The sequence below is a fragment of the Dermochelys coriacea genome, chromosome 7, assembly GCF_009764565.3.
Source record: "Dermochelys coriacea isolate rDerCor1 chromosome 7, rDerCor1.pri.v4, whole genome shotgun sequence".
Classification (NCBI taxonomy): domain Eukaryota; kingdom Metazoa; phylum Chordata; order Testudines; family Dermochelyidae; genus Dermochelys; species Dermochelys coriacea.
The window spans coordinates 108,254,048-108,265,646 of record NC_050074.1 but is presented as its reverse complement, the minus strand read 5'-3'; positions in this window follow the sequence as shown (position 1 = coordinate 108,265,646).

Genomic DNA, 11,599 nt, shown 5'->3' with positions numbered 1-11,599 from the left:
GCAGGGCAGGGGGTGGCTGCGGGCAGGGGGTGTCGGGGGTGGCTGGAGGCAGGGCAGGGGGTGGCTGCGGGCAGGGGGTGTCGGGGGTGGCTGGAGGCAGGGCAGGAGGTGGCTGGAGGCAGGGCAGGGGGGTGGCTGCGGGCAGAGGGTGTCGGGGTGGCTGGAGGCAGGGCAAGGGGTGGCTGCGGGCAGGGGGTGTCGGGGTGGCTGGAGGCAGGGCAGGGGGTGGCTGCGGGCAGGGGGTGTCGGAGTGGCTGGAGGCAGGGCAGGGGGTGGCTGGAGACAGGGGCTGGCTGCAGGCAGAGGGTGTCGGGGGTGGCTGGAGGCAGGGGGTGGCTGCGGGCAGGGCAGGGGCTGGCTGCGGGCAGGGGGTGGGGGGGGGGGCTGGAGGCAGGGCAGGGGGTGGCTGCGGGCAGGGGGTGTCGGGGTGGCTGGAGGCAGGGCAGGGGTGGCTGCGGGCAGAGGGTGTCGGGGTGGCTGGAGGCAGGGCTGGGGGGTGGCTGCGGGCAGGGGGTGTCGGGGTGGCTGGAGGCAGGGCAGGAGGTGGCTGGAGGCAGGGCAGGGGGGTGGCTGCGGGCAGGGGGTGTCGGGGTGGCTGGAGGCAGGGCAGGGGGTGGCTGCGGGCAGGGGTGTCGGGGGTGGCTGGAGGCAGGGCAGGGGGTGGCTGCGGGCAGAGGGTGTCGGGGTGGCTGGAGGCAGGGCAGGGGGTGGCTGCGGGCAGGGCAGGAGGTGGCTGGAGGCAGGGCAGTGGGTGGCTGCGGGCAGAAGGTGTCGGGGTGGCTGGAGGCAGGGCAGGGGGTGGCTGCAGGCAGGGGGTGTCGGGGTGGCTGCAGGCAGGGCAGGGGGTGGCTGCGGGCAGGGGGTGTCGGGGTGGCTGGAGGCAGGGCAGGGGGTGGCTGCGGGCAGGGGGGGTCGGGGGTGGCTGGAGGCAGGGCAGGGGGTGGCTGCGGGCAGGGGGTGTCGGGGGTGGCTGGAGGCAGGGCAGGGGGTGGCTGCGGGCAGAGGGTGTCGGGGTGGCTGGAGGCAGGGCAAGGGGTGGCTGCGGGCAGGGGGTGTCGGGGTGGCTGGAGGCAGGGCAGGGGGTGGCTGCGGGCAGGGGGTGTCGGGGTGGCTGGAGGCAGGGCAGGGGGTGGCTGCGGGTAGAGGGTGTCGGGGTGGCTGGAGGCAGGGCAGGGGGTGGCTGCGGGCAGGGGGTGTCGGGGTGGCTGCGGGCAGGGCAGGGGGTGGCTGCGGGCAGGGGGTGTCGGGGTGGCTGCGGGCAGGGCAGGGGGTGGCTGCGGGCAGGGGGTGTCGGAGTGGCTGGAGGCAGGGCAGGGGGTGGCTGCGGGCAGGGGGTGTCGGGGGTGGCTGGAGGCAGGGCAGGGGGTGGCTGCGGGCAGGGGGTTTCGGGGTGGCTGGAGGCAGGGCAGGGGGTGGCTGCGGGCAGGGGTGTCGGGGTGGCTGGAGGCAGGGCAGGGGGTGGCTGCGGGCAGGGGGTGTCGGGTTGGCTGGAGGCAGGGCAGGGGCTGGCTGCGGGCAGAGGGTGTCGGGGGTGGCTGCGGGCAGGGCAGGGGCTGGCTGCGGGCAGGGGGTGTCGGGGTGGCTGGAGGCAGGGCAGGGGGGTGGCTGCGGGGCAGGGGGTGTCGGGGTGGCTGGAGGCAGGGCAGGGGGTGGCTGCGGGCAGGGGGTGTCGGGGTGGCTGGAGGCAGGGCAGGGGGTGGCTGCGGGCAGGGGGTGTCGGGGGTGGCTGGAGGCAGGGCAGGGGGTGGCTGGAGACAGGGGCTGGCTGCAGGCAGAGGGTGTCGGGGGTGGCTGGAGGCAGGGCGTGGCTGCGGGCAGGGCAGGGGCTGGCTGCGGGCAGGGGGTGTCGGGGTGGCTGGAGGCAGGGCAGGGGGTGGCTGCGGGCAGGGGGTGTCGGGGGTGGCTGGAGGCAGGGCAGGGGGTGGCTGGAGACAGGGGCTGGCTGCAGGCAGAGGGTGTCGGGGGTGGCTGGAGGCAGGGGGTGGCTGGGCAGGGCAGGGGCTGGCTGCGGGCAGGGGGTGTCGGGGTGGCTGGAGGCAGGGCTGGGGTGGCTGCGGGCAGAGGGTGTCGGGGTGGCTGGAGGCAGGGCAGGGGGTGGCTGCGGGCAGGGCAGGCGGTGGCTGCGGGCAGAAGGTGTCGGGGTGGCTGGAGGCAGGGCAGGGGGTGGCTGCAGGCAGGGCAGGGGGTGGCTGCGGGCAGGGGGTGTCGGGGTGGCTGGAGGCAGGGCAGGGGGTGGCTGGAGGCAGGGGGTGTCGGGGTGGCTGGAGGCAGGGCAGGGGGTGGCTGCGGGCAGGGGGTGTCGGGGGTGGCTGCGGGCAGGGGGTGTCGGGGGTGGCTGGAGGCAGGGCAGGGGGTGGCTGCGGGCAGGGGGTGTCGGGGTGGCTGGAGGCAGGGCAGGAGGTGGCTGGAGGCAGGGCAGGGGGTGGCTGCGGGCAGAGGGTGTCGGGGTGGCTGGAGGCAGGGCAAGGGGTGGCTGCGGGCAGGGGGTGTCGGGGTGGCTGGAGGCAGGGCAGGGGGTGGCTGCGGGCAGGGGGTGTCGGAGTGGCTGGAGGCAGGGCAGGGGGTGGCTGGAGACAGGGGCTGGCTGCAGGCAGAGGGTGTCGGGGGTGGCTGGAGGCAGGGGGTGGCTGCGGGCAGGGCAGGGGCTGGCTGCGGGCAGGGGGTGTCGGGGGTGGCTGGAGGCAGGGCAGGGGGTGGCTGCGGGCAGGGGGTGTCGGGGTGGCTGGAGGCAGGGCAGGGGGTGGCTGCGGGCAGAGGGTGTCGGGGTGGCTGGAGGCAGGGCAGGGGGTGGCTGCGGGCAGGGGGTGTCGGGGTGGCTGGAGGCAGGGCAGGAGGTGGCTGGAGGCAGGGCAGGGGGTGGCTGCGGGCAGGGGGTGTCGGGGTGGCTGGAGGCAGGGCAGGGGGTGGCTGCGGGCAGGGGTGTCGGGGTGGCTGGAGGCAGGGCAGGGGGTGGCTGCGGGCAGAGGGTGTCGGGGTGGCTGGAGGCAGGGCAGGGGGTGGCTGCGGGCAGGGCAGGAGGTGGCTGGAGGCAGGGCAGTGGGTGGCTGCGGGCAGAAGGTGTCGGGGTGGCTGGAGGCAGGGCAGGGGGTGGCTGCAGGCAGGGGGTGTCGGGGGTGGCTGCAGGCAGGGCAGGGGGTGGCTGCGGGCAGGGGGTGTCGGGGTGGCTGGAGGCAGGGCAGGGGGTGGCTGCGGGCAGGGGGTGTCGGGGGTGGCTGGAGGCAGGGCAGGGGGTGGCTGCGGGCAGGGGGTGTCGGGGTGGCTGGAGGCAGGGCAGGGGGTGGCTGCGGGCAGAGGGTGTCGGGGTGGCTGGAGGCAGGGCAAGGGGTGGCTGCGGGCAGGGGGTGTCGGGGGTGGCTGGAGGCAGGGCAGGGGTGGCTGCGGGCAGGGGGGTGTCGGGGGTGGCTGGAGGCAGGGCAGGGGGTGGCTGCGGGTAGAGGGTGTCGGGGTGGCTGGAGGCAGGGCAGGGGGTGGCTGCGGGCAGGGGGTGTCGGGGTGGCTGCGGGCAGGGCAGGGGGTGGCTGCGGGCAGGGGTGTCGGGGGTGGCTGCGGGCAGGGCAGGGGGTGGCTGCGGGCAGGGGGTGTCGGAGTGGCTGGAGGCAGGGCAGGGGGTGGCTGCGGGCAGGGGGTGTCGGGGGTGGCTGGAGGCAGGGCAGGGGGTGGCTGCGGGCAGGGGGTGTCGGGGTGGCTGGAGGCAGGGCAGGGGGTGGCTTCGGGCAGGGGGTGTCGGGGTGGCTGGAGGCAGGGCAGGGGGTGGCTGCGGGCAGGGGGTGTCGGGTTGGCTGGAGGCAGGGCAGGGGCTGGCTGCGGGCAGAGGGTGTCGGGGGTGGCTGCGGGCAGGGCAGGGGGTGGCTGCGGGCAGGGGGTGTCGGGGTGGCTGGAGGCAGGGCAGGGGGTGGCTGCGGGCAGGGGGTGTCGGGGTGGCTGGAGGCAGGGCAGGGGGTGGCTGCGGGCAGGGGGTGTCGGGGTGGCTGGAGGCAGGGCAGGGGGTGGCTGCGGGCAGGGGGTGTCGGGGGTGGCTGGAGGCAGGGCAGGGGGTGGCTGGAGACAGGGGCTGGCTGCAGGCAGAGGGTGTCGGGGGTGGCTGGAGGCAGGGCGTGGCTGCGGGCAGGGCAGGGGCTGGCTGCGGGCAGGGGGTGTCGGGGTGCCTGGAGGCAGGGCAGGGGGTGGCTGCGGGCAGGGGGTGTCGGGGTGGCTGGAGGCAGGGCTGGGGGTGGCTGCGGGCAGGGGGTGTCGGGGGTGGCTGGAGGCAGGGCAGGGGGTGGCTGGAGACAGGGGCTGGCTGCAGGCAGAGGGTGTCGGGGGTGGCTGGAGGCAGGGGGTGGCTGCGGGCAGGGCAGGGGCTGGCTGCGGGCAGGGGGTGTCGGGGTGGCTGGAGGCAGGGCTGGGGGTGGCTGCGGGCAGAGGGTGTCGGGGTGGCTGGAGGCAGGGCAGGGGGTGGCTGCGGGCAGGGCAGGAGGTGGCTGCGGGCAGAAGGTGTCGGGGTGGCTGGAGGCAGGGCAGGGGGTGGCTGCGGGCAGGGGGTGTCGGGGTGGCTGGAGGCAGGGCAGGGGGTGGCTGCGGGCAGGGGGTGTCGGGGGTGGCTGGAGACAGGGGCTGGCTGCAGGCAGGGTGGTGGGTGCTCACGGGGAGAGCAGCAGCCCAGGCCCAGCAGAGCAGCCGGGGACCCACCAGGCAGCATCGGGAGCCCCAGGGCCAGGGGAGCAGCAGCAGCAATGGGGCCCGTGCCCAGGGCCAGGTGGCAGCCTACATGGCTCCCGCAGCGCAGCGCCCCCAGCGGCCGGAGGAGGAATTACATCACTTCCCAGGCGGAGCCCATCAAAGGCTCAGCGCCCCCTGCAGGGAAACAGGTTAACAAGCGGTTCTAACACTGCTTCAAAATTTAACAACCAGTTTGCGTGAACTGGGTCCAGTTCACCACTGAGTCTAGGTACATCACATAGAGAGAGCTAATGCTACAAAGCCTCAAACACAAACATAGTATAGAATGGTATGCCTGCAGTAGAGTTGTAAATGTTAAATTATGAAGGTGAAAATTCCCCCCAACTCTGTTGAAAAGTATTTCCACTCTGTCTGTCACTCTTATGAAAGTTTTGCCTAAATGTGTATTGGTGGCGGAAGAAAATAAACAATGTACCAAATGTATTACTGTTTACATGCCCCTGTGGATGTGCACCACATTCAGACATGTAAAAATGACGTATTCCTCCCCTGTGGGGTTTACAGTGTAAATTAGACGAAGCAAGGAATGAAAGGGAATAAAAGGCTGTGAGAGAGACCCCAAATAGTTAAAAACAGGGCCAAAGGGTTAAAACAGGGATCGTATATGCTTTACAACATTCCTATCTTGCAAGTTCCTACTATACTTAGAACAGTGTCCAGAAGAGAGGTCAGATTTGGAAAGTTAACCAAAAGGAATGAGGAATGTGAGATCTGAGGAGAACTTTGAAGGACAGGAGTGAATGTGTGTGACACATGGTTACAACCGAAGAGAGTTCTGACTGTGTTAATCATGTCCCATAACAGAGCTAAAGCCTTGGAAGTGACTGTATCAGGTTGAGAAGCACAGTTAAGGTCCCACCTACTCATAAAACTAGAACTGTGTTGTAACCTGGCCCCTGATTTAGATTCATAGATATTAAGATCAAAAGGGACCATTATGATCATCTAGTCCAACCTCCTGCACAATGCAGGCCACAGAATCTCACTCACCCACTCCTGCAAAAAACCTCTCACCTTCATTCTGATTGCAGCGTAAATTGGCCCTTAATGTTTATCTTTCTGAACAAATACTTAAAGTCTATTTGCACTTTGAATACTTGTCTCATTTTCATGGAATTGCATTGTCAACAGTCTTATTTGCCTTTATATGAAAGAGAATTTGTGAGTAAGTCTACAGAAGCAGTGATCATTTAGACTTATATTGATTGTGTATCATAATTGCAAGCAAACAAAACTCTTTTCCATTTGAAAAATCTATCAGACAACTTCTCTGTACCGAAAGTCCTACCGGAAAGTTATATGGGCATTCCACAAATCACATCACATCCTACACATTGTATCGGCATCAGACTCTTTTGTATAGAGATTTTTTTTCCTTCAAAAATAATTAATTTGTACTTCAGAACAAGAGAAATCATTCTGCAACGTGAAACTATGAATTTTATTCTTCCTTTGAAAATATATTACAAAGTCTTAAACACATTTATATACCCAGCATAGCACTACTGTGTATGGATAGAAAAGAACTAAACATCACGTCTTTTTTGGCTGATCATTCTAACACTTCTTTTTAAAAGGGGGCTCTCTCATGCAAAGGAGCACCCTAAAGGCTATTCTTCTATCAGGGAGGGATTTTAAGTTTTTGTTTGATTTCCAATATTAGCAACTACAAGAAAAACCCAGCCAATGTCACAAAACACACATACACACTAGGGGAGTCAGACTGTCAAACAAATAGGTCTCTCTCATAAGGTGTGCAATTATATATTGCCACACATTCTTTTTAAAGACTATGGGATCAATGGTGCCTTCAGGCACAGCCCTGAGCAATAGCTGTTGCACACACTGCATTTTAAATTACATAGAAAGAGCATAAGTCAGGATTTGAAAAAAAAGTAATTAAAATATTTTAAATATTCCATCTGGGTTGTATTATGGGTTGTTTGTTTGGGGTATTTTTTAACATCATTAAACAAATTAAAAAAATCTTTTCATAGTGGAATATCAGCTAGTTTTCTCTCACGAGAGCAGTCTCAACTAATAGGAGAATCTTGTCAAGACCACTTATTGAAGTATAATTAATGACTAGGAGAGAATAAATCTGCTTATTTAGGGCAGAGGTTTTTTTAATGGCCTCTAATTCTCTGCCTATAATTAATTGTGGGCACAAATGATGGCATTTAGGCAGCTAATTGTCTCATTGTTCCTTTGGATTCGGTAGTTAGAATATGGAATTGTGTCATTGCCCCAATGAATGACATCTGCAATTTTGAGTCCACAGTTGGTTATGATTTCCAAATTGCAGGTTCAAATGTAAAGGCAGAGAGTTCCAGACCATTAAAAAATGTGGCCGTTAGTGTGTGGAATAAGAGCTACCCTCCATTCCCCATCTATTTATCCATCATGTATCTGGGCTGTCAATTTGCTTCAGTATTTTTTTAGATAAAGAGGCCTTCCGTTTGGTATTTGGTAGGGGGGCAGCGAGTGGAGGTATTTCTCCATGCTCAGTGCATTATGGAAAGGAATCCTTTGAATCTGGATGATGTCTGCTTGCTTTTCAGCTGTGTGATGGTAATGTGAAGTAGCGCTACTGCATTCCATTTCCGATATGGAGGAGCAACTATTAGCCACAAGTGAGCAGTAAAGTCAAGTGATTAAACAGCAGGGCTGCATTTCAGGTTCATCCAGGAGAGAATGAGGAATGATGCAGCAAAGAGCAATGTGGCTACAAAAGTCTAACTAATGCAGCTTAAGCATCTTAAATTCTCCTTTCCTCTCTTGTTTGGCAGACTTGTACAAAAGTTATTTTCACTGCATTAGCTGCCCCTCTGTGCTTTCAAGTTAAAAATGTAAATGGATCGTTCCAGATATGTCCTTTCTGCAGTATTTCAACATCATTTCCGAAGGCTGGAGTGAGACAGGATTCAACAAACATTTCAGCCTCCACGCTGTGTTTCTCCCAATTAAGAGCTGAGACTCGATCAGCTGTACAGGAAACTCTGGGAAAGCAAGGCAAAGCTGACAGTTGGCATGAGGGGAACAGCTTCTGGGCAGCAAGAGGCAGGGAGGCTCGCCTAATGGTGTGCAGTACTCAGTCTTTCCATTCAGAGATCCAAGTCTGTCAGCTATCGTTGAATCCTGTTTCACCACATACAGAGCCACACACTTGGTACCCATGCAGTAAAGCAGTGCCAGGTGTACTGATCTCAGAGTAACCCCCTACAGACTGACAGGCCACCCAGCTCAGACACGGGCTTAGCCATATAGATGGAGTTGGATGTGGGGGAAAGCTCCTGCTCTTGGTTTAAAATTGCGGTTAAGGTCTGGAGGAGAAAAGTCCACCACCCTGACATCTCAGCAATGCTGCATGACCCTGCCCCCAGCTACACTTTACTGACTCTGATTCATTGTTCCAGCTCTGTCCCACATCTCCCGCATTTTCACTAAAAAAATCCTGCTGTTAACCTCCACTCCTGCTGTGCTTATGAGAGTGAACATAAGAACATAACAAAAGAACGGCCATACTGGGTCAGACCAAAGGTCCACCCAGCCCAGTATCCTGTCTTCCAACAGTGGCCAATGCCAGAGGGAATGAACAGAACAGGTAATCATCAAGTGATCCATCCCCTGTCACCCGTTCCCAGCTTTTAGCAAACAGAGGCTAGGGACACCATCTCTGCCCATCCCGGCTAATAGCCATTGATGGACCTATCCTCCATGAACTTATCTAGGTCTTTTTTGAACCCTTTTATAGTCTTGGCCTTCACATCATCCTCTGGCAAGCAGTTCCACAGGTTGACTGCGCGCTGTGCGAACAAAATACTTCCCTTTGTTTAAATCTGCTGCTTATTCATTTCATTTGGTGACCCCTAGCTCTTGTGTTATGAGAAGGAGTAAATAACACTTCCTTATTTACTTTCTCCACACCAGTCAAGATTTTATAGACCTCTATCATATCCCCCATTAGTTGTCTCTTTTCCAAGCTGAAAAGTCCCAATCTTATTAATCTCTCCTCATAAGGCAGCCGTTCCATGGCCCTAATCATTTTTGTTGCCCTTTTCTGAACCTTTTCCAATTACAATATATCTTTTTTGAGATGGGGAGACCACATCTGCACACAGTATTCAAGATGTGGGCATACCATGGATTTACATAGAGTGAAGATGGTGTTCTTGTCCCCAGACATCCCATCACCCACCTCCAATCTGACCTGCTGGCCCCTGCATTCAGATAAGTTCCTCACTATTATAGTACAGCATGGTGCTGTGTAGCATTCCAGCAGCTCCAGCCCCTCCCTATGCCTACAATCTAGCTCCACCCCATTGGACCCCAGCCTTTTTCCTATTTGCTTCCCCGGAAGTAGGATATGGCATGAGGGGTGGAGTCAGGTGTGTTGTACCATGCTGCACCCCTCCTCAGGCCAATCCCCTTTATAAAGTTCATTCCTAGACTACAGTGAAGATCAGCAGGTGGCTGGGCTGATGCTGAAAGAGGAAGAAGTCCATAGTAGCACCTGACAGTCCAAATTCAAAAGGGGGTATGACAAATGTAGGCTCACAAAGGCCACAGTTTTGCAGGGTGCACAGAAAGCAGCTGGATATGGGTCTTGCAATATCCTTCAAACATTATGAATCTCTACTCTGCCCTGTAACCTCTTCTCAACTAATCTGGCACCAGTCCCAGAAGAACCCATCTCACTGGGTGAAAAATACTGAGATATTCATTTGCTAGTTTTGACACAGTCATGGCCTGGAAATACTTAAAATGTTAGACACATTATGTATAAACTCAATCAACAGTGAGAAGAAAAAAAGCCTGAGTTTATGACAAAAATAAACCAAGCTGACACTACTCCTCTCTTAAATAGCACAATCCTGTGTGCTGCAGTACCCAGACAATGGTAAATCTAGTATCAGAATCTACGATCTGCAGCAAGTTCATATGTAGTAATTATGGAGGGACTGGTCACAACTGAAAGGTTTGCACACAAAGCAGGACCATAATTCTTGTGCCAGCTCCTCAGCTCATGTAAATCACCGTAACTCCACAGATGTTTACATCAGCTGAGGGTCTGCCCTCTTCCCTTTTAGTGTCTAAGTTAAGTCCGCCTAGGATACTTATTAGAAACAAACCCCTTCTGAAATTTGGCCGCCACAGTCTGACTTTTTCAGCTCCCTGTAGCTAAAGAACCACAGTCACCCAATACTCCAAACTTCACACACATGTATGTTCCGATAACGTCTTCCAGTTATGCCACTTTGGATAATTCTACACATCACCTAATAAAAGCTTTTAAGTTTTTCCCTATCCTTCAGCATAACCTATACTAGCCACACCAAGTGTAGCCCACAGAACAGACTACTTCTATCAGCTACTTCCATTTTCTGATGTTGCCTCCCTGACTCACCCAGCTGTGCTTTACAACTATTCTGGGTGATCCAGACAGACAGAATGGGCAGGGAGTGTGGGATTGAAGCTAGGGGGGGCAAAGAGGTGGTAAATGTAGTAGGATAACTAGAGCTGTGAAGAAGATATAGGCCTAGGAAGGCGGGGAAGGCAAGTCCCTCCAAGTCAGCCCTTCAGCACAAAGAGATTGGTCTTTCCCAAAGGCATAGTCCTGGCCCTCAATACTGTCCATCACTACAGTTCCCCCTTGCACAGAATTCTCCTTCGCCCCATGTCTTCTACACATCCTGGCTCAACACTAACCACAACTTCCCAGCTTAATAGACAGAACTGACAGTGAGTAAGGGTGTGTGTTCAGGTAAAATTCAAGTAGTACATTATGCAAATACAATAGTGTTCAAGCAGTACATTATGCAAGATGATGTTGGCATGGACAAGAACATTGGCTTATCAGCAATTTTCTCGGTTTTAATTATTGCTTTGGTGGCATTTGCGCCCTTAACTCTAAATTGATTACAGTTTAGCTTATCTTTAGTAAACACACAAAAAAGCCCAAGGAGGAAAAATTCAGATTTTAAAATTTTAAAATAGCTCCTGCTATTTTTGTTAGTACTACAGAACCCACACATGCAATAGGCACATTATAGAACACACACATGGTCCCTGGCCTGGAGACCTTACAGTACCGAAGTTAGATATGACAACACTTCAAGGTACTTAAAAAAAAAAAAAAGAAGAAGAAGGGAAAAGATAATTGGAGTTCCAATAGTAAGAGCAGGTGGTTATTCAATTTAGGCACATGCACAACTGGATGGAGCTTTGCTAAGAAAATAAATTAAATCATTTTATTTTTATAGAATTATTAATCTTGGGAAAATTTATAACAAAGTTTTGGGGTGTCTGGTACCATGTGTTTGAGTCATATCCATCTGTAATATTTATATTAAAAATATTGGGTGGTGAAACATTGTCAGTTTCTGCTGCAGTCATAACAACCTATGCTGTCCCCAGGGTTGTGAGGGGTATACCAAGAAACTGCGTGAGCCTCTACATGAGCAGTGGTTATTATATTTGTTGATTTTAGGTGCTGGCACAATATCTCATAGCACGGATGAAGCAGCCAGCCATATTTCTCTGTGTTAAGTTTCTTGCTCTGCAAGTGGATTCTCAAGGTTACTTAATTAGGAAGAAGATAAACATGCACTTTGCTCAGACTCCCTGGAGACCGCATGAAAAGGTAAACTATGGACAAAGTCAGAACCTTCAATTTCATCATGTTCAGTGAATGTTGGTTGAAATCTGAACATATTTTCTTGAAATATTACTATACCTGAAACCATTATTTACTTTTTGCGACAAATAGCTAAACCAGATCATTTTCCCTTCTGACGTGGTAACATAGGACAGCATTTACACTACAGCATTTAAACAGATTAAATTATTCAAATAATAAGCCTCAAGGGACAACTATCAC